The sequence below is a fragment of the Crocodylus siamensis genome, chromosome 1, assembly GCF_052110815.1.
Source record: "Crocodylus siamensis isolate JL-2025a chromosome 1, ASM5211081v1, whole genome shotgun sequence".
NCBI lineage: Eukaryota > Metazoa > Chordata > Crocodylia > Crocodylidae > Crocodylus > Crocodylus siamensis.
The window spans coordinates 300,839,136-300,859,591 of NC_143395.1; the positions used below are offsets into that span (position 1 = coordinate 300,839,136).

Below are 20,456 nucleotides of genomic sequence, written 5' to 3' on the forward strand. Positions count from 1 at the left end.
CCTACTTCTATATTATGGGCATTTAGGCACCCAAAGCAAGCAATGTAGTCTCAAACTGCAGTTTGTCCATTAGGCGAAACTGGATTCTACCCAAATTGAGCAAGGAACAACTTAAGCTGCAAAACAGGAGTAGACTTCCATGGCATAATGTGTGCTCTGTAGACACAGCCAACCTAGTTTTCAACAGACCTGCTTATTCCTAAACACTATATAACTTTGTTAGCATGCTGCTCTTCTCAGGTCAGTGTATCCAGCTTCTCACGTGGACTAATTAGTGCAAGTGAAGCATCGCTCTAATACAGCTCTACTTTTTCTGGTACCCAAGCTACCTTGGTCAGCAGTGGCTTGGAAATAGCCTTCCATTGGAAGAAGTAGTGAGGGGCCAGAAACCTATCTGGTTTCAAAATGCAGTTAGTTCAAGAAAGAAATTTACAACATCATTGCTGCAAAAGCAGGGGATAGCTTTTAATGGCTCAGAAGCTTCCTTCCAGTCCTGTTTGCTACGTTCCTAGAAGAAACTGAACCAAATCTCCAGCATGAGAGGTTCAAATAATGATAGTCATAATTAATACTGCCATTCTTACAGTACTCTTTTCACTGAGGATCACAAAGCACATTGAACACACTTGCAAATTAAGCATTGCAAACAATACTTAAGTGAGGCAGCTAATTTTCCTTACAAATATTATTATCATTAATATTTTTATTTTCGATGATGACAGTGATGATACAGTGAAGGAAATTGAGTGTTGCGTTTTTTTCAAGTCCATGGGGGAAATCTGTGGAAGAGTTAGGAATAGAACCCAAAGTGCCCCTGGCTGTTAATAAGCATCCTATAATCATAAACATGACACTTTAAATCATGTTTCATTTTTATTCAACACTATATACACTGTTTGCGATTGCAGTTTTCAGAGCTATGCTATTTAGAGTAAAATAACACTCAGAAAGTTAAGAAAAAGAATTTAATGCATGTGTATGCACTGCATTTAGAAAGAATGCAAGCTCACATAATAAGAGTGAATGGCCTATGAAACAGTATATGAAAATCAGAATGTTAAGCTATTTCCTAGACATTGAATAACATAGGCATTAAATATCATATTCATGTATTTAAAAACAAGAACCATACATCCTGGAAAATGTGTCCTGGATAAGCTGGAATGTTACCAGTTCCATATTTGTTAATTCCTACTTCAACTTCCCTTTGGAAATGTGCCAGGTCTAGGGTGGGCTATGGAGCAGTTATGTCCTTGCTCTGCTCCCTGTCCTGATACAATTTCCTTCAAAATCTGCAGAACCCCAACCACATAGTGTTTGCATTGAGTAGCATCCCAGGGCTCAGGAGAGAGAAAAGCATGCCATATTGTCTCAGTTCTTTCTTTGCTGAGAGCTTAATGTCCTTTTCAACCTTTCCCTACCTCCTTTGCCCCCTTCCCTCTATATATTGGATAGACACCTGGGGCCCTTTTGTTTGAACCAGCTATTGATCTGCTCACAGTACAGCATGGAAAGAATCAGGTATATTTATTCTGAAGAAAAGGAAATGAACAAAGTACAAGACAGCATTTTTTTCAAAGAGTTAAGAGGCTACCATAAAAAGGGGGGGGAAAAATGTTCTCCCTTGTCATAGCAGGCCGGACACTTGACAATGTGTCCAAACTTCAGTAAAACAACTTGAGATGATATCTCAAATGAGATTCCCTAATATAGGAACAGTAGGACAATGGAACAAGCTGCCTCCATAAGTAGTGCAATCTCCTTCATGGAGACTTTAAAGAAGAGGCTGGATAGATGTCCATTGGACAGGTAGGAAATAGCAAATCCTGAATCTGTGTAGGGACAGGACTCCTCCTCCCCGCCCCCCCAACTCCACAGGACTCCTCTTCACAAGACTACATGGCCCTTGAGACCCCTTCCAACCTTAAGATTGTATGGGCGCCTATACACAAGCAGCAAGGTGGCTCTGACGTGCTATAATTACAGTGCATCAGAACAAATTCAATTGAGTCTGCTGCAGCATGATAATTGCCGTACTCCAGCAGACTCCAACATCGCATGTATTAGTTGCCCCTCCTTAGGCATGGTTTGCTCTGCACCTCCCTCCCCCCTCCCCACTACACTCCTAAAGCTATCATAAAGCTACTGTTGTCTACTCCTTCTAAATCTTACAAGAAATCTGACAAAATGTAAAGAGAGAGAAGCAACTGCAGCAGAGCATTGAGAGGTGAGTGAAGAAAGTCAATATTTGTTTCTCTGAATAATTACAAATCTAAATACACATGCATTTAGTTAGCAAAACAATTATTTTTGTATATCTATCTTGTATATTGTATATAGTTGTTTGTCTTCTTCATCCCAACCTTCATATGATGTTACTTCCCTAGAATGTAACATTTCTATTTCTAAAAGTCCATGTTTTCATGAGGCTTTGAACAGTGGGGCCCTAATCCTTATACTACAATACAAATAATAAATAAATCATGGTAATTTACGTACACAGAAAAGACCAAATTCTCCCAATAAAAATATATGCTCTGTTTAAGTCAGAGGAAGTTGCACATGTGACTCTGAGCACAGAAGCTGGACCAGTGCCCACTTGTAACTAAGCCATGCATGTGAGGACAGAATGGAGCCCATTGTCTCTTGAGAGCTTTTTCATTTTTCTTTGTTGTTCTCTAGGACATAAATTACATAAACTGAAAATAGAGATTTTCTCCAGTATAACGTGCCTCTAAGATTTTGTATTATTATTTGATCTGTTCAGAGATATTGTTAACCCTGCTTTAAAGACTCTTGAGGAAAAAGTTAATGCATGCCTACAACATCTCCTCCTCTGGAAATATCCATGGGGGAACAGTTAATGCATTACAGAAGACTCACTGAGGAGCACCTCTCAGCGCTCCTCACACATCATTTCATCAGGAAGAAGGGGCGAGGACTTTCCTCCCATTGTGCGTCCCACAAAATCTTTTATGAGGCTCTGTGCCTCTACATTGCCTCCAAGTCTGTTGTGGTTCCTCTCGGCTCCCTCACAATATGCTGCTGCTGCTCCATAGACCTCCCTTTAAAGTCCAAATGAGTTACGGAATTTAATGCAACTCCAGGTTGTGTTAAATCTCCACCAGCTTTTCTGCAGAGCTTTAGTGGGATGGTAAACTTCCTTCACAAGGTCTTTGTCTTCTGCTTCAATCTTCATCCCTCTCCAGTTCCACAGAAGCAGGTCTACAGGACATAAGACAGAAGGGCAATGATGTTAGGGTTTACTCCTGAACATTTCCGTATGAGTAAGGCATAGAAGTTTGGGGCTGCAGTTGTTTGCTGTTGTTCTTGAATATATTTCCATGAGTAATATCTTTCATGAGGCCTCACTGCAGCTCAAAGTGCTCTACTTTGTGTTCAGCAGACAGGGTTCTATGGGTGAATCTGATATATTTTATTAGACCAACTTAAATAGTTGGAAAACAATTTTAGTTCAGAGTTGGTCCAATTAAATCCTAAACAGGAGCTGATTTGGGGATGCCATCAATGACTGGCAAGCTAAGACCATGAAATCAAGAGCCAGTGCCATTGCCTTTGCTCTTCTTATTCTTTGTGTCCTTGCTAACCATGTAACATTAGGAGTTATGTCAGAAAGGCTTATCCAAGAGGCTAAAAATAAATGCCCAGTATTTGTGACTGGCCTTTGGTATCTTTGTTCGCTCCAACTCTCCAAACCCAAATGCTAAAAGGCAAGATGTATCCATTCTGGTTACACATCCTCTCTGGGAGGGAAGCAAGCATTCAAGAATGAGAGAGAACCTAAAAGAACAGTCTAATGCCTGGTGACAGTCTGGATGCTTTGATGCTGCTCTACCACCATTTAATAACATTGTGCAGAGAATGAAACATCGAATGAGCCGTTGTTTACTTATTATTTTCAACTTCAATGTTCATCCGATGCACAGTAAAGAGCTTGAATGTAACCACAGCAGTGGCTAGGAGGTGCACTTCACTATGAGCTTGTGGGAGGTCTCGTGCCTAAAGACACTGGGGGATTTTGATTTGAAATGCTCCACTTTTTTTTTTTAAAGAGTTATGGGATTTAATCAAATTGGTGGTCTGCTGGGTTTTTTCAGTCAGAAGTTACACAGTATGCTCTCTTTCAGTCTCTCCCACCCCCACCTCGCTTTCCTTGCAGAAGGCTTTGCTAGGCATGTACATCCATTTCAGAATTTAATCATAGGCAACTTAAATCTTTCCAATATTACCCACATTAGTAATTGCAAAATAATAAACATGACAAAATTCAGATTAATAGGGCATCCAGTGTAACTCCTATTGAGGGGAGAGCCCTCTGGAATTCTAACCATAATAGGTCTGTGTTTATTTCTCAACCAACAGCATAATGTGACTGATTTACAAGAGTTTAACTCAAGTGTTAATCTGACAGTGACGAAGAGCTTCTCACTGGCAGAATCACTTACACTATCATATTAGTTGCCTCCTCTATTAAAGCAGTGTGGTCGATAATTGCAATGCTTTTATGTCTAGTGGTTCTGACAAGGCTCTCTTTAGGTCACATATGGGCGGTCTAGCCTGCTGCACAGCTGAACAGTGGCAAATAATTTAAACTGAGAAAGTATTGTTCTCCTCGTATTGTGGAGCAAGGGCAGTTCAAGGAAAGGAAGGCTCTGCAATGGCTACCTGCTGGTGTGTAGTAAAATAAGATGGACATGATACTGGGTTGGGAGTACAATTAAATCTATTTTGCACCAATGTGTTGGTGGACAGATGAGTTTCCACATGGCAGAGCTTTATGATCTTTAAGGTAGACTGAACTAATAGATTGGTGTGGAGCGCACTGAAGTTACTAAGGATGAGAAAGCAAGCAGCAGTACATTTGAACTACAGGTTTCTCATATGCTCCACGTCATGCTGAGTTTTTATAGCTCCTGGCTTTCAAAAAGCCTGTTTCAAAGAGGTTTGCGCTAGACTGGGCATGCAGTTTTGCTCTGCAGATATTGTCGCTACCGATTTAGTGGAATGCAATTAGGAAGCCTAAATTAAGTGGTAATGGAGAACCAGCTCTTGAAACTGGGGTTTCCACGGCAACCACTGCTTACAATACAGCCTTCAGTTAGTTTTCCCACTTTATCTGCAAAATGCACAATTGAGCTTTAAAACAGCTTTGTGCTGAAAAGCGCACTGTAAACAACTGTTTGCAATGAGAGTTTTACACTGTCTTTAAATACAACAAGCTATAAAATAAAATTTACTTGTCCACACTAATAAAAAATCTGTGCAGTACAAAATACTAAAGGGTCCAGAAATTTATTAGTCATTTACAAATTTTATATATAATGCTGAGAAAGTCAAGATCTTCCAATTCTGGAATTTGTCTCTTAAGTCTTGTAATTCTCCCCTAATTTTAACTCACAAAACTCTACATATCTCATAAACCCCAGGAGTGACATACATTTGGCATTTCAATGTAAATAATATATTTATCACAACAGTAGTACTGTGCAAATATATAATGCTTTTAGCCCTGATATAAACTAAAGTGTACATTTTCCCCAGGTTTCTTTCATATATACCCACTTTAACAGATTTCTTTTAATTTTTCCATCTGTGATGTATTATTGCATCCTTCACAGATTGTTTTTCACATGCTTATGACAGAGTAGTAGTATTCCCTTTCTGGATTACTAGACTTTTTTGATGGTTTATAGGCTATAGTTTAACTTTTGCATCTGTTCATATATAACCTTTTGTGCCTCACCAGATTCAACTTAATGCAAAGTGAAGATGATGATTTTGGAATAGTAACTTTTATTGCCCATATTTGTATAAAACAGCCCCTTCAAACTGAATCTTGAACCTGAAATACATATTTGTATTACATTGTTTTTTTCCTTCTTTGTGCATCTACTAGTGTCTGGTTTAATATTATAACTATTAAAAAGTGATGGATTGCCAGCATTTAGTATTTTGGCTTTCATTTTCCCTTACTGTGCTCCTTTAAGTATCTTTCTTAGTCAAAGGAAAATCACAGAGAGATAATTTGTTTGACCATTTAAGGATAATATGTCAAACTGGTCAATTTTTTGGCCTAGTGGCTTTATGGTATTCTCTTAAAATAGTATTCTGGAAAAAAGGTAAAACAGCTTAAAGTTCATACAGCTAGTCAAAACACATATAATTTTTTGTCTCGGATAAAATGCAGCAATCAAAGCAGCTTGCACTGTTTACTGTTTCAAGGTTGATGTACTTTGTGTGCGTTATAGTAACCATGGTGGGTCAATGCAGAGGGGGGAGTGATGGTGCCTTTCACTAATGAGTCTGTTGGTCAAAGAACTATATCTTGGCATCAGCAGTCATGTATGAATCTAGATTTGATATAGTCTCTATAGACTTTGAATGTGCCAGGCAGGGAAGCTTGCCCTTCACAGTAAGGGTTTACCTTCAGCAATGGTGGTCACATTACAGGAATTCTGATCTGTTCAAAACCGTCTGTTCAGTGCTGACCTAAAGTAGAATTAAAAGGGGATAGCTTATTGGAAAGTTCACTTCCCTTCTAGTATGCACCGTTGCTAATGGGAGCTTCTACTGAGATGGTTAGGTAATAAAACATACAGCTGCAGAGAATATGCAAGGTGAACAAATCAAAGTAGTAAGTAATAAAAATGATGTGTGTGCCAATATTTAATATTACTTGTGAAAATTGTTGAAGAAACACATCTTTGCCATATATCAGAGATTGCTCTCAAGCTAAATCAATGAATTAATAAAGCTATTTGTAATGATATTTTTCTCATAAGACTTTATTATTTAGGAATCAGAGTTTGAAATTATAATTTATTTAATGATTTTTCATGACACAAATTATCCTGCCTCAGCACAACCGTCTAGGAGGCAAGAGGAGAGGTTGACTTGGTTGCCTTCTTCATTCTTACACAAAATCTGCTCATTTGGCCTGCTCCCAAATTGCAAAGAAACAAATTCCTGGAAAAAACACAGAATGCCAGCGCGTACAAGACTTTCACAGGGCATCCTGTTTCAACACGGACTGTCTGTATTTTGTCGAAGTACTAAAGGACACATTGAAATTATTTTGTTCTGGCAACAGTGTATATTGTGATGTGTATGCATTCAATTGCACTTGACAAATCTTTGGGGCAAACAGAACAGTCTAATGTAAGGAAATATCTTAGCATATTCCAAAATGACATTTTTAGACCAAACATGTGTTCAATTGATTTGCCTTCTCCAGAGATCACATTTGAATGCGGGCCAGTGATAAGTATGGAAGCAGCCTCACTCCGAAAGGCATACAGGGTCAGCAGTACTTCCGATGGTATTTCCTGTGCTGCAGAGTTCTATACCTAACTGTACAAATAGCTCCACATGGCATTCTGATTGTGTGCCAGAGAATTTTATGATCACATGCCAAGTATAGTTGTCAGGTTCCACTCCACTGCTGTGTGTGTATATGTATGTGTGTATGTGCGTGTGGCTAGAGCTAACTTCAGACTGAGTAATTACCATAATCCAAGCAGGGCCTTTACCATCTTATTTGCATTCAACCAGCAGTGCTGTTTTTATCAGCACCACGACTGAATTGTTGCAAAGTTTTAATTATCTTGATAACTCTCTTTTTTTTTTCAATTCATTCTTCTCCCACCCTGCCCCCAGTCTGTTGCCTGGATTTCAGCAATCATCCGCGTATGCCAGCAACTGCAATTCTAGAATGAAAAGTTTTCTTGCTTTTTCTCCCCTCCCAGAATAATTTATAGTATCCTGGATTCTGAGTCAGATTTTTCAGTTTCATTAATTAATGCCTCATGTTTTCCTCAAAAAGAACAGCTTCACACTCATGATATTTTACATCCTAATCCTGCAAATGTTTGATTACAGAAGTAGCGTTACACCAGGGAGTAGGTTCGTTGAACTCAGTGGGACTACTCCTATCCATTAAGCTGCACCATGTCATGAATGTTCACAAGAGCAGAGCTTTGGTTGTCATGTTTCCTGTATTTCCATAATCTTTTGATTTAGGATTAGTAAATATGTGGAATGGCACTTACATTTGCTCACTCTCAGACACTATGCATTTTCCGAATTAGAATGCTAAGTTAAGCACATCCAACATTGAAATAAAATATAGTCTCATAGTAATAAACACTGGAGCACTGTACCAGGAAGGTTATGGACTCAGTACCACCTGGAATTTTATGAGATTAGATATCTTTCCGAAAGACATAACTTTATCGAGCTTCTTGGGAAAAAATGACGGCCTCTGAATAGAGGAGGTCAGTTTTGATGATTCTGCTGGTCCCTTCCAGCCTAACAGTTTATTAATCTAAGAAATATAATATTTGGCAATATTTAAAATCAATTTAAACTTCCAAAATAACCATCTATTTCCAGAAACTCTTTCTTGAGGAATTTTGTAGTGGAATTATTTTGGGAAATTAATATTGCTTTATGAGAAGGGATTCCTCCATGCTGGTTTTGTTTTAAACATTTAAAAATCACAGAGGGTAATGTGCACTGAAATATTTTCTGTTATGAAATTTAATAAGTGGGAAAAGTAGCCTTTAAAAGGAATTGGTCCATGTTCTGCCTACATGCAAAAAAGTGGTATCTGGTTCTTTTCTTTTTCAGGTGAAGTAAACATCTTAAAAAGAAGCACAATAAGTATGTTTCTAGGCATAGTGTATTATAATTTTAGCTTTTACCTCTTTCATGAGGTTCATGCATCAGGTTATATCTAATTGCTACCAAGCAGTGTACTAGCTGTCTGTTCTTATGAAAAGTAAACAAATACAATTTAAAAGTCACGAGACACTCATTTTGCTATAGTTCTGCCTTTATAGACACCTTATGCTTGTTTGCTTTTTGAAAAGAAAAAATTAAAGATAAGAATCATTAGGGATTTCTCTTTAAATCCAGCAATCTATGCATACTACCAAGAATCAATGCCCTGTAAGCTGTCTGGTGTTCTGCAATAAATTCTAGCTTTTATAGACTTTTCCTGGACCAGGTAGCTGCTAATGCCATAGAAATTGATTATTTGTGGTGTTCTTATCACTGCTTAAAATATCTAATTGCTTTTTCTCCACAGATTTGGATTTGGCTTGCTTGATGCTGGACGATTAATGAAGGAAGCCCTAACTGGACAAATGTTGGTCTCCCGAGACAATGTGTTGTTGATAACAGGTCTGATCTGAATGAGTTGAGTCAAATTTGATTTTAATAGAATTTAAAGGCACACAGAAGACACACTAGCTTTTTTTTTTTTACTTAAGTCTGTTATGCATGAAAAGTTTATTTCCGCAAAGTATTAAACTTCTCAAGAAGGTGGTTCTAGGGTGAAACTGCAACTGTGTGTGCTTGGCTGTTTTTTTAACCAGCTTTGTCTAGAACTGATTTTATTCATTATTATTACTTGCATGGTTTTATTGCTGTCCTTTAGAGGTATTCCTAGATTTTAACAAAAAATCACAAAAAAACAAGAAGGTTTAAGGTAAAGGAATAAACACTTCCCTTCAAAGGCTTTTGAGGTGGCAGCAACTGACTTGAAAACGGTTTGCTACTGCCAGCGCCTTTCAGATTCAGGAAGGACTCTTTCTCTCAGATGAGCTAATCCTTAAATAAAAAAACCTAAATGCAGCTACTACTACTTTACAGACTATTTGGTACTCCCTGAAAGTCTGTTAACTGCACATTAGGCCATTGAATGCCATATTTCTTCTTTAGAGGCTCACTCAGTTCCCAGCAAGTGTGCTATTAATTCATGAGAAGGCAAATACTAACAGTTCTCCATTGCATAAATAATCATGAAAAGTAGTCACTGTAATATTGAATCCTTGCTCTGAGCGCACCACTCTGCTCAATCTCAACTACATAGCCATAGCTAATCCTAAACAGAGAACAGTTTTCCTTTTCTGCTGAACTTTTCTAGGTTTATGAAATGGCCCTGTTCCTCATCAGGATGCAACAGAGCCTTTCCAAGATGTTCACAAAAAAATGAACTGGAGAGCTCTATGAATAGCCACAAGCCAGATGCTTAGGGCACTCACCTGTGACATGAGAGGCCAAGGCTCACATCCCTGGTCTGCCATTTTCCTGTAGCTCAGGTGACTGCCTAACTAATCAGGTATGCAGGAGTGAGTCTCTCACTGTTGGTGCTGTTCCACTTCATATAAATTATTTAATAATCATTGTAGTGAAGACTTGCACATGGGTTTCTTACATTCCAGGACTACAGAGGCAGTTTTTCTCTGTCCCAACACATATTTAACTATTAGCACAAAGTAGGACAACTCCTACAGGAGAGGGATGAAGAGCTGGAGGTTAGGGGCTGCAGTGCCTAACTTTTAGACACCTGGGTCCCTGTATTAAGCATTTAAACTAACCCTCCATGGGCCATAGAAAGAATTAGATGCACAGCATAGGATCCAGCACAGATAGGGGGTTAACAAAGCTGGCCAATAAGAAACAGTGATCTCAGAGAGGTGTTTTTGGTATCCCAAGCCTCTCTTTGCCATCAGCACCTCAGCCTGCTAGGACCAACAGCCCAGAATCCACTCTCGAGAGTAGGATCTAACAACTTATCTTTCAAAAGAGTAAGCTCTCTTTTCCTTTATGAAATTGACACCATTGTGATGCCAACAACTATAAGTTTGTGTAATGGCCTACGAATTAAAGCAGGCTACTCTTGGCTCAGCTTCTGCCTCAGCCTGGACAGCATCAAACCTGTATCTCACATCACCCTTACCCACAAAGTCATAGTCTATTCTGGGTGAATGCGTTCTCTGTTCCCTCTGTTGAAGTTGTGACACTGTACAGAAAATAATTCAAATTTCATTACACCAGATCAAAAATGGAGCAGAAGGAAAAATCTTTGCTTTGTAACCTAATCTTTAGGTCCCTCAGATGGAAAAGTTGCGTTGTGTATAAATAGTCATGCACCCCCTGCTCTGTCACTCTCTAGCACAGTGGATCTTGCATACCTTTCAAACATGGCTGGAGAAGGGGCACAATTAAGCTGGTAAAGAGCAGGTCTTGTGAGGTAGCTGCTTTCCATGCTGCTGTCCCTCCAGCACTTCTGCAGGATTCTCTATCTAAACTACATCCTTGTGGGATGGAGAACCCTCCCTCTTCTTTGGATCAATGTAACCAAATGAAAAGCATACCAAAGGAATCCATTTCTCATTATAGTACTTACTCTAGGCACTACTCAAGGTGTGATTAATTAGGTGTGATTAATTAAACTACAAGTCATGACCTCCTTTTTTTTTTCTTGTCACATACGTATAAACAAGTGGACACTCCGTGAAATTAAATGGCACAGAGTAGTAAATTTACATGCAATAAAAGAAAATACTTTGTGCCTGCCTACAGTCAACCTGTGGAATGTGTTGCTACAGGTGATCATCTAGGCCAGTGAGTCTCAACCAGAGTGCTGTGCTGCACAATATTAGCACTGCTAGGTGTGCAAATACTTACACGTGATTCATAAAACAAACCCAGAGACTTCACATAGGAATCCATAGTGTCAAAAACTTTCTGAACTATTATAGTCTCTGTGAATTCTTCACAACAGGACTTGCTCTATCATTTTTCTCTAGTCAAAAAATGAGTGAAAGCTAAGAGCTAACATTTTCCAAAGTCTGCTAATGAACATTAGCATTAAACATTTTCCAGAGTCTAATGAGGGGTGCCTTGAGCCTGAAAAAGGTTAAGGGCCATTGACCCAGACAAACAGGTTTGCTGGGATGCAAAGAACACTTCCTAATTTCATTACCAAAACCAATGGCATAGTTGTATGTTCTTTGGATGCACAGGACACACATGAACTTTAATGGGAGTTTTGGTTGTGCTAGGAGTACAAGTTAGGACCTGGATTGTCACCGTGAAGGCAAGCAGTCATTAGACTAAGCCAGGAAGGGTCCTCCATCTCACTGTGCTATTGGCAGAGTGTTTTTTTACTCTGATCTGGTTTCAGCTTGTTTTCTTGTTTTGTTCCCTCTCAGGTGTCCTGTCTTGGTCACTGCTTTTGGCCAGAAAGGCAATTCTTTTCTTTCTGTGACCTCAATATCTAAATTGGTTAATAACAGCTCTCCTCCAGGAAAGGCTGAAAATAGATTTGAGATTCATATGTACCTCTCTGATGAACCATGGTTACCAAAGTGAAAACTGCTCATTCCTACAAGCACGAATAAATACCATGATAAATAAATACAAGCTTTGCAGCCTTTCTTGCTAGCAATTCACTCATTTTATGGTGTCATAGTTAGGCTGGAGAGCCACCCTGGTCTGTTCTCATAATTGGCATGTCATTAATTGCTGGGGCCCTTGTTCAGTGCTGGTAGTAGCAAAGTACTCTCTTATTTATTCAGCCTAGTATATAACTTATAGCAAGATCCTGTGTAATCCAGTAAAGTACTCAGCATTATTATGTTTACATATTTTAATCACTGTAAAGTAAGGAGTCCACTCATAATCTAATTGTTTTTGTTTACTGTGTTTCTCATTTTACAGAAGAGTTCATAGGAAGGTGCCTGTGTTACTGTGTTCTCAATTCACATGAAAAGATTCTATAACATTCTTTTTCTCTCAGTTATGAAAATACTTTCCTGATCTCATTAAGCTTAGATAAAAAGATTAAGTGGTGTTTTTGCTTTTTATTTGTGACAATACAAATTAGACACACCTATGATGAACTAATTACTATGTTTATATTTTTTGTACAGAACAAGCTTGTTAACTGTGAACGTGAAGAGATGAAGTAAGCAAAAACAAAAAGAAGTGTGGAGTCTTGCTGCTATTATTGTCTATGATATACATGCACACCCTGTGCTGGTATACTCTTTCTCTTCCATCCCACACTTTCAGATTTTTGGATGAATGGGTAAGTAAAAACACAGTTTGGTTAGACATGTTTTTGTACTATAAAAGCAAAAGTAAGTTTTAGGTGAATAAATTTAACAATTGTAATACAAGAACGCTATAAATAGAGCTTAATTTTATAGAGCTTTTTAAAAAAATGACAATTACATATGAATGTTATTGTAGTAAGGACCAAAGGTTGATATCCTTGTTCTCATTGAATATTACTTATTCTTCATAGAGTCACATTGAAGCTGTTTGTGTGCATAACCATTCAGTGATGTGAGTCGAATGTTCATATCTGACTTTAGTTACTCTGGATTTGAGAGTTTAAATAGTCACACTAACTTCAGTTTCTTTCAGTGTTGTGCACCAAAGTTGTATACCAAAGTTTTATATGAGCTATCACTTTATTAATTCTGGATGCAGTAGATATTATCACCTTTGTTTTTGCTGACTTCAAATTGCTTGAAGTTTTAATTATTGTGATTATAACAATATTGCATAACTGACATTTCACACAGAGAAATGACATCAACTGTGAACCACTTAGAATAACAGCAGACATAACTGATTTGTGTCAATATGGCTATAGCATATTTGAGAAGATGGAACTGGAGACAAAAAGAAGCATAAACTGTTACCTCCATTCTCTCTGCACAGCACAGTTCCTTCTCCCATTTACATGCCAAGATGCAAACTGAGGTCCCAACCTTGCAAATCTGGACTAAGCAAGTCTCCTTCTACCCTCTTGGGCAACTTGTAAGATTGGTACCTTAGAGAACATGGGGGGCAGGTCAAGAATATGAATAAACATAGTGAATATTAATGGACTTCAACCAAGAATCAGCAAAATATTCTGACTTAACTAACTTGTCTTTCCTCCGTCTTGGCCCAACCACGTAGTATAAACAGGAAACGGAACTTTCTTTCTGCCTGACTTCGAACCACATGACAAACGCTTCAATATCATATTTTAAGATTAGAGAAAGAAGGAATTGTTGACTGCGTAAGGTAGCTAAAAAAGGGAGCACTAAATACAAGAGTATAAACAGTGGGTAAAATATGTATTTAATTTAAAAAGGAGATTGAGACCAAAAGGAAGAGAAATGGAAAAAGGCACAAAAGCAAGAAAAAGGAAGAAAAAGAAGAGACAGTACAACTTTTGAAATGCTTAACTTAAATTTGGGGAGCAGACTGTACTTACTAACAGCCCAACCAATTGTTTTAGCTATTTGAAATCAAAGTTAAAATACCTCGCCTTTTGTCAAATGCTGGTTTCCCCCTCATTTAAAAGGATCAGTATGACGGCATCCCCTAAAACAAATTTTGCAATTACTATTCCCTTCAATAAAGAATGTCAGAAACATTCTCCTTGTTTTAGATCAGTTCCTGAAAAAACCTGCCCCTGACTTTATTTCCCCATTCATTTTTTTTAATTCAGTGGTATAAGCATATCATTCAATATGAGCAACATACTGTATTGATGCCTCTAATACATTATGCAGTGTTGTGATTATTATTGTTGTGGATGCATTGCCCCAAAACTGTAATATATTGTAAATATATAGTGAAGAATTAAATATATAATGCTATATGACATTTATTCACAAACACCATTTTTGGAAAAAAACAAGCACTCTTTACAGAAAAAATTTAACCAGCTCAAATACTTATTCTATGCACATCGTATGCTATAGTCAGCAATGACATAGGACCTGTGTAATTATATATATTTAGAGTCCATACAGTTAACCTTTATATTACATTTAAATTAACAATTTTAAAACTAAAGTCATAAATACAAATGGTGCAGCAGTAAGTACAGAGTGACCTGTCCTCTCCAATGACTCAAATGTACATAAAGTAATTGGAAAGATTCCCATTGACTTTAATAGGCTTTGGACTAGCTCCAAAATGACTGTAAAATCACATGCTGTTTGTGTTTGTTGGGTTACACCCGTACTAGCATTTTAAAAATTAGAAAAGCAGGCAAGCTTGCCTGCCTATGCTCTTAGACCAATATGGCTACAACCAAAAAACCTTGCAAAATTGGAAAAGTGACTCAAATATTATGTTTTATTTTAGAATTCAAAGAAGAAACAATTTGTTGTCATGCTGGATGTCATGTGAAGTTGTCAGCTTAAAAAGTCCCTTGCTGGAATCACTGCTCTTCCTATGAAGAAATACCTTCCCATTTTTTTCCCCTTCTTGTAGTTGTTTCTTCTGAAAACATATTGTCAGGCTTGACAGTGCCCTGACAAGCACACTGGAGAAACACAGGAGCATTAGAGATGACTGAGCTGGGACCCGTGGTGTGGAGTTGGTGTATGCATAGACTCTGTACATTTACCTCTATGCTACTGAGGGCCAGGCAAATATTTTGTAGATGCTGGAAAAAGAAAACATCAGAAACAATGACAAATTTGAAACTCCAAATATAAACCCTGCATAAGGATGTCCCAACAGATTCCACCTCTGGTCAAAATAGAGGGATTTGAAGTAAGCTTAAACAGTATGAAGTGAAGTAAAATCAAGGTAGATAATGGATGGCACCCAGCATACAAAAGACTATAGGATGAAACCTTATTTTCACTCATGGAACTACTAGTAGATGCTGTTAGAATCCTTGAGAGTGTGTATTTAGCTTCCTACCAAAGGATCACTAATCCCAGGAGCCAGTAGCTCCACAGACTCATTCCTGTTTCAAAACTTCAAAAGCCTGAAAAGACTTCAAAAGCTCAAAAGCTTGCAAAAAAGAATTTTTTCCAACTATCTGAGTTGGTCTAACAAAAACAATCAGATTTACCCAAAGGACCTTGTCTGCCCATTTCAAAACTTCTGTTTTATAAATGTATACATAAATCCATACTAGTATTGAAAAGCACTAGTGCAAGCAAATGAGCTTTATGGGACAGTATATACCTCTCTCTCTCTCTCACTGGGTAATTGTATAATCTCCCATCATTGGACTAGCTAGCTGCCTCACACACTTAAAGGCTGAAGAAGGGTGTTTTGTGCCCAAAAGCTTGCAAATGTTTCCAACTATTAAGTTGGTCTAATAAAGGATATCACATCTACCTAAAGAACCTTATCTGTCACATGCTTAAATGCATTTACCACACAACACCAATTTTGGTAAAGGAGGAACTGAAAGATGAGGTGAGGTGCTCCAGGAGAGCTGTAGTAGAGCCATAACTGAGACCTGATTGTTTGTTCCAATGCCATAGGCCACTGTTTCTCATCAACAAGGACAAAGCATTAAATACCAACAACCAACTGCAAAATTTGTTCTAATGCTGAATGATAGTGACAGCAGGTAATGCATTACTTTCCCACTGGTCTGCTTAGAGTATGAGATTGACTGCCCTGGTCTCAACCCCTTCCTATCTGCAAAACCTCTTTGGCGTACCTTTCAATACCATAACCCAGAAATCTATTTTCAGTGTGGCTTTGTGCCCTACTGAAGATTGAAGTAGTTAGGTACTGCTATATGTGTGCACACATTTATAAGGGGATGCATAGACATGAATATATATTTAAATAGTTGTATTTAATAAATATACGTTAATGCAAAAAGAGGTTTGAATGTTTTGAATATTTTTTTTGGTTTATAAAATAGCATGGGCACACAAATAACAGTGAGATTTAAAAAAATAATAAAGAATGGACTTTCTACGTGAAACGTGAGATCAGAAGTGCTCACAAGTGGCCAAGACCTGCTAAATAATTAATCAATAGAGCCTTGTGGCAGTTTGAAATGTAAATGTGATGGATGAAGGTGTGATGCTTGTCATCAAGCAGAAAGTGATGTGACTGGAATGGATAACCTGCAGTACCTGCTGACTGGCAAAAGCTTGGACACAAAGATAAAGTAAAGCCATCAGACATCAGCCCCAGCAACCCCTAATTCTTGCCTTTGACCCACAATTCGCTTTCATGTCCCTGTCCCAGAAGAGATGTTTAAAAAAATGATGAAGGGAGATCTTGGGGTGAGGAAGAGGAGAGGAAACCATCTAAAGAAATGTTACCTGACAAGGCTGCAGGCTACATACTTAGGAACACCTTTCTTTTCTTTATGTTCTTCTTCTGTAAAAAAATTGCAGCTCCTTTCTTCTTCCCTTTCTTCCCAAATTCTCTAGAGCCATACCTGCAAGTGCCTCTGTGACTCAGAAACTGACAACGGCTGCATGCAAAGGAACAAAGAATAAGAATGACAATTCAGAGTGTGAGCAGGTGAGAGAGACACCTTTTACTTATCAAACTAGGCTGTAAAAATGCTCTTTTTACTCAGTGAGCTAGAAATAGAGCTGATCTAACTAGGCATTGATCCAAATTCTTTATTTGCACCGAGATGTGACGCTAACTGAATTTTTAGGTCAACTAGATGTCTGCAGCTTCTCTGTTCAACTATGGAAGCATAGCTCTGAGTTGGAGAAGGGGGAAACCCACATAATTGCGGCATATTATTCTATGGGGAAATTCACACCACTAAGGTAAAGAGTGTACAAGAATGTCCAGCAATAAAAGTCTGTTTTCAGGAAGCTTATGACTTAGTCATGACATTGTATCTGTGTGGAAACTTGAGAAAATACAGCTCAACGTGAGAGAAATGCTTTTTTTTTTTTTGCAATTTTAAAAATGTTTTCATCTATTCCTCTGTTATAAAAAAGAAAGACTGAAAGTAGAAGTTGCCAGTTTGGTTGCTTTTTTCCCCACTACAGTCAGAATACTCTTGATTTTGGAGGGTTCCTAGTTCACAATATAAACTAGTTCCTTTTTGGGGGCACGGGGTGTCTTTTGTTATAAAAATCTACTCTTATAAGTAAGTAAATATAATGTCTCAACATTGTATGGATTTTGCAAACTTACCTAAATGCACACTAGTAAATAAAAGCCATTTATGATAAAAACTAAAATAGGCAATTGACATGCAAAAATAGGTGTTATCATTTCTTCAGGACAGAATAAGTATAAAAATATTCAGTTAAGAGTTCTTTAGACATCCATAAATCCTTATTTACCCTTTGTAGTGGCATAATTAGCCAAGATGCCTCCTGAATCCCTCTGATCATATACTTCCCTGAAAGATTATTTTTTCTTTTTGTTTTTTTGAGTTTTTTAAATTATCTTTATATTAGCATCATTCAAAAGAAACAAGGAAGTGAGGAAACACAAAAGTGCACAGACAGAAATAAATGAGCTTAGTTTCAATTTCAAAAAAGCAAGAATTTCCTACATTAGACTAAAACAGAAAGCCTATTTTACCCATTTCAGAATAAATGCTTTATTTTTAGCTAGAGCTAGATCCAAGAAGTTGAGGTAAATGTGTGTAGTTCAATTGAAGACAATGATTTTTAATGTCTCATTGGCTGCCTACCTCCACTATTTACAAAGGACCAATCATCTTAGCATCTAGGGGCTCATTGTACTGCTCATAAATCATTTCCATACATAACAACACTGGTAGATATGCAGTTCAGGTTAAACTTACTTTTCTGGTATTTTTATACATTGTTTTGAACTTGTATATGTGGGACCTAATTTTGGTGGCTAACATTTTTGTATACATGCATCCATATGTATGTATAAAGCAATCAGAACTCGTAGTCCATATGTATATATGGTATTTGTAGTTATACTAAGTCCCTTTCATGCTACCTGAGTCATATAATGAAGGTTTTATGTAAACAAGAATCAGATCCCAGGCATTTTGTGTTGGTTCTGGATTAAAAAGCCCAGAAATCAAAGTCTTATAGCTCTTAGACTCTCAGCTTCCAAAAGGAGATTGGCCTATTACCAAGTGTGGCTGACCTGTCTTCTGTCTTCCAGTATCATTTTAGCAAGACTTGTTGCTTTCCGGGCTCCTATTTATGCAACTGTATTGCAACAAATATAATGGCATTTATGTTGGTTGCTGAGTAATAAATAAATAAAACCCCAACCATATTTAGGTCCATAGTTGTGAGAATAAGAGGGGGGGGTTTCCATTCATAAGGCCCATATCTGACTTTTGTACCAAGGAAGCTCCTGCAGGCCTCACTGAGCAATCCGTGTTCCTTTATACTAGCATGTCATTATGCAGTACAAACATATCATAAAAGACACTTCCTGCCCTCGATTGCTTGCTACCTCAGTAATGTTTCATAGTCTCTAGGGTCAGAAGGGACCTGAACAGATTATCAAGTTGGATAATCCCTGGGCAGGAATGAGTGCTGGGATCATAGTAAACCAGCCAGATATCTATCCAGCCTCCTCTTGAAGACCCCTAAGGTAAGGGAGAGCATCACCTCCCTTGGAAGCCTATTCCAGAGCCTGGCAGCCCTAACTGTAAAGTAATTCCTCCTGATATCAAGCCTGAACCTGCTCTCAATCAATCTGTGGCCATTATTCCTTGTTATCCCAGGTGGTACCCGGGGGAACAGAGCCTCACCTATTTTCTGCTGGTCTCCCCTGGTGAGTTTATAGATGGCCACCAGATTCCCCTCTCAGTCTTCTCTTGTGGAGGCTGAATAGATTCAGGCTCTTTAGTCTATCTTCATAGGGCCTGGCATGCTGCCCCCCTACCATGCGAGTGGCCCTCCTCTGAACCCTCTCAAGGTTAGCCACATCCCTCTTGAAGTGCGGCGCCCAGAACTGGATGCAGTACTCCAACTGTGGCCTGACCAGTGTTGCATAGAGGGGGAGGATCACCTCCCTGGACCTGCTTGTGTTGCATCTGTAGATGCACAACAAGATGCAGTTAGCTTTACTGTCCACTTCCTCGCAATCTGTGTGCATACACATATCTTCTGGGTATATATATATATATATATATATACACACACACACACACACACATATACACACACATACACACACACACACACACACACATCACTGTGGGCCAATCAGGCATCTGGTAATATACAAGGAGTCTAATATATGCAATTAGACTCCTTGTGTGTGTGTGTGTGTGTGTGTGTGTGTGTGTGTGTGTGTGTGTATACTATACAAGGAGTCTATATATATATTAGACTCCTTGTATATTACCAGATGCCTGATTAGCCCACAGTGATATGGGCAAAATGTGCAGCTATGAAACTTCCGCACTGGAAAACTTTGTTGAACCAAATCAGCATAAGGAATATCTGCTTTTCCCCATACTTGATTTCATATGGCATGTTTACTTGGATACTCTCTCAACACCCTTGTAAAATATACCATAGATCTAAAGCACGATCTCCTTTCTCAAAATGAATGGGTCTGATTACGGGCGTATTCATTTTGTAAAAGGTACAAAAGGATACAAATGTGCCTTTCCATTTCATATAATGTCAAAGTAAGACCCTATTGCCCTTTTATTTCAATCCCTGCAATTTGAAAATAAAAAAATGACTTGATTATATGTTTTTTAACACTAAGTGTATAATTGCTTTTGTGTTTTGACATTTAATTCCTCTTACCAAAATACATGGTAGGAATTAAAAGTCAAAACCTTTTATGTATTTGATGTACAGATCCTTCTGTGTATTTCAATGAGAGGAATAAAACAGGAAAGCCATAAAGCAGGTACAGTGAAACCATCTTGAATGAAG

At 38.1% G+C, this 20,456-nt stretch overlaps 1 long non-coding RNA gene across 1 annotated transcript; it reads right to left on the bottom strand.

Moving 5' to 3' along the window:
• Positions 1-553: 553 nt before the first annotated feature.
• Positions 554-16,881, bottom strand: LOC149874694 (uncharacterized). Its single transcript, XR_016438390.1, has 3 exons — positions 13,524-16,881; positions 6,446-6,510; positions 554-3,225 (listed from the first exon to the last, which is right to left on the bottom strand). It is a non-coding gene; the product is annotated as an uncharacterized LOC149874694 (long non-coding RNA).
• Between the last annotated feature and the right edge of the window lie 3,575 nt (positions 16,882-20,456).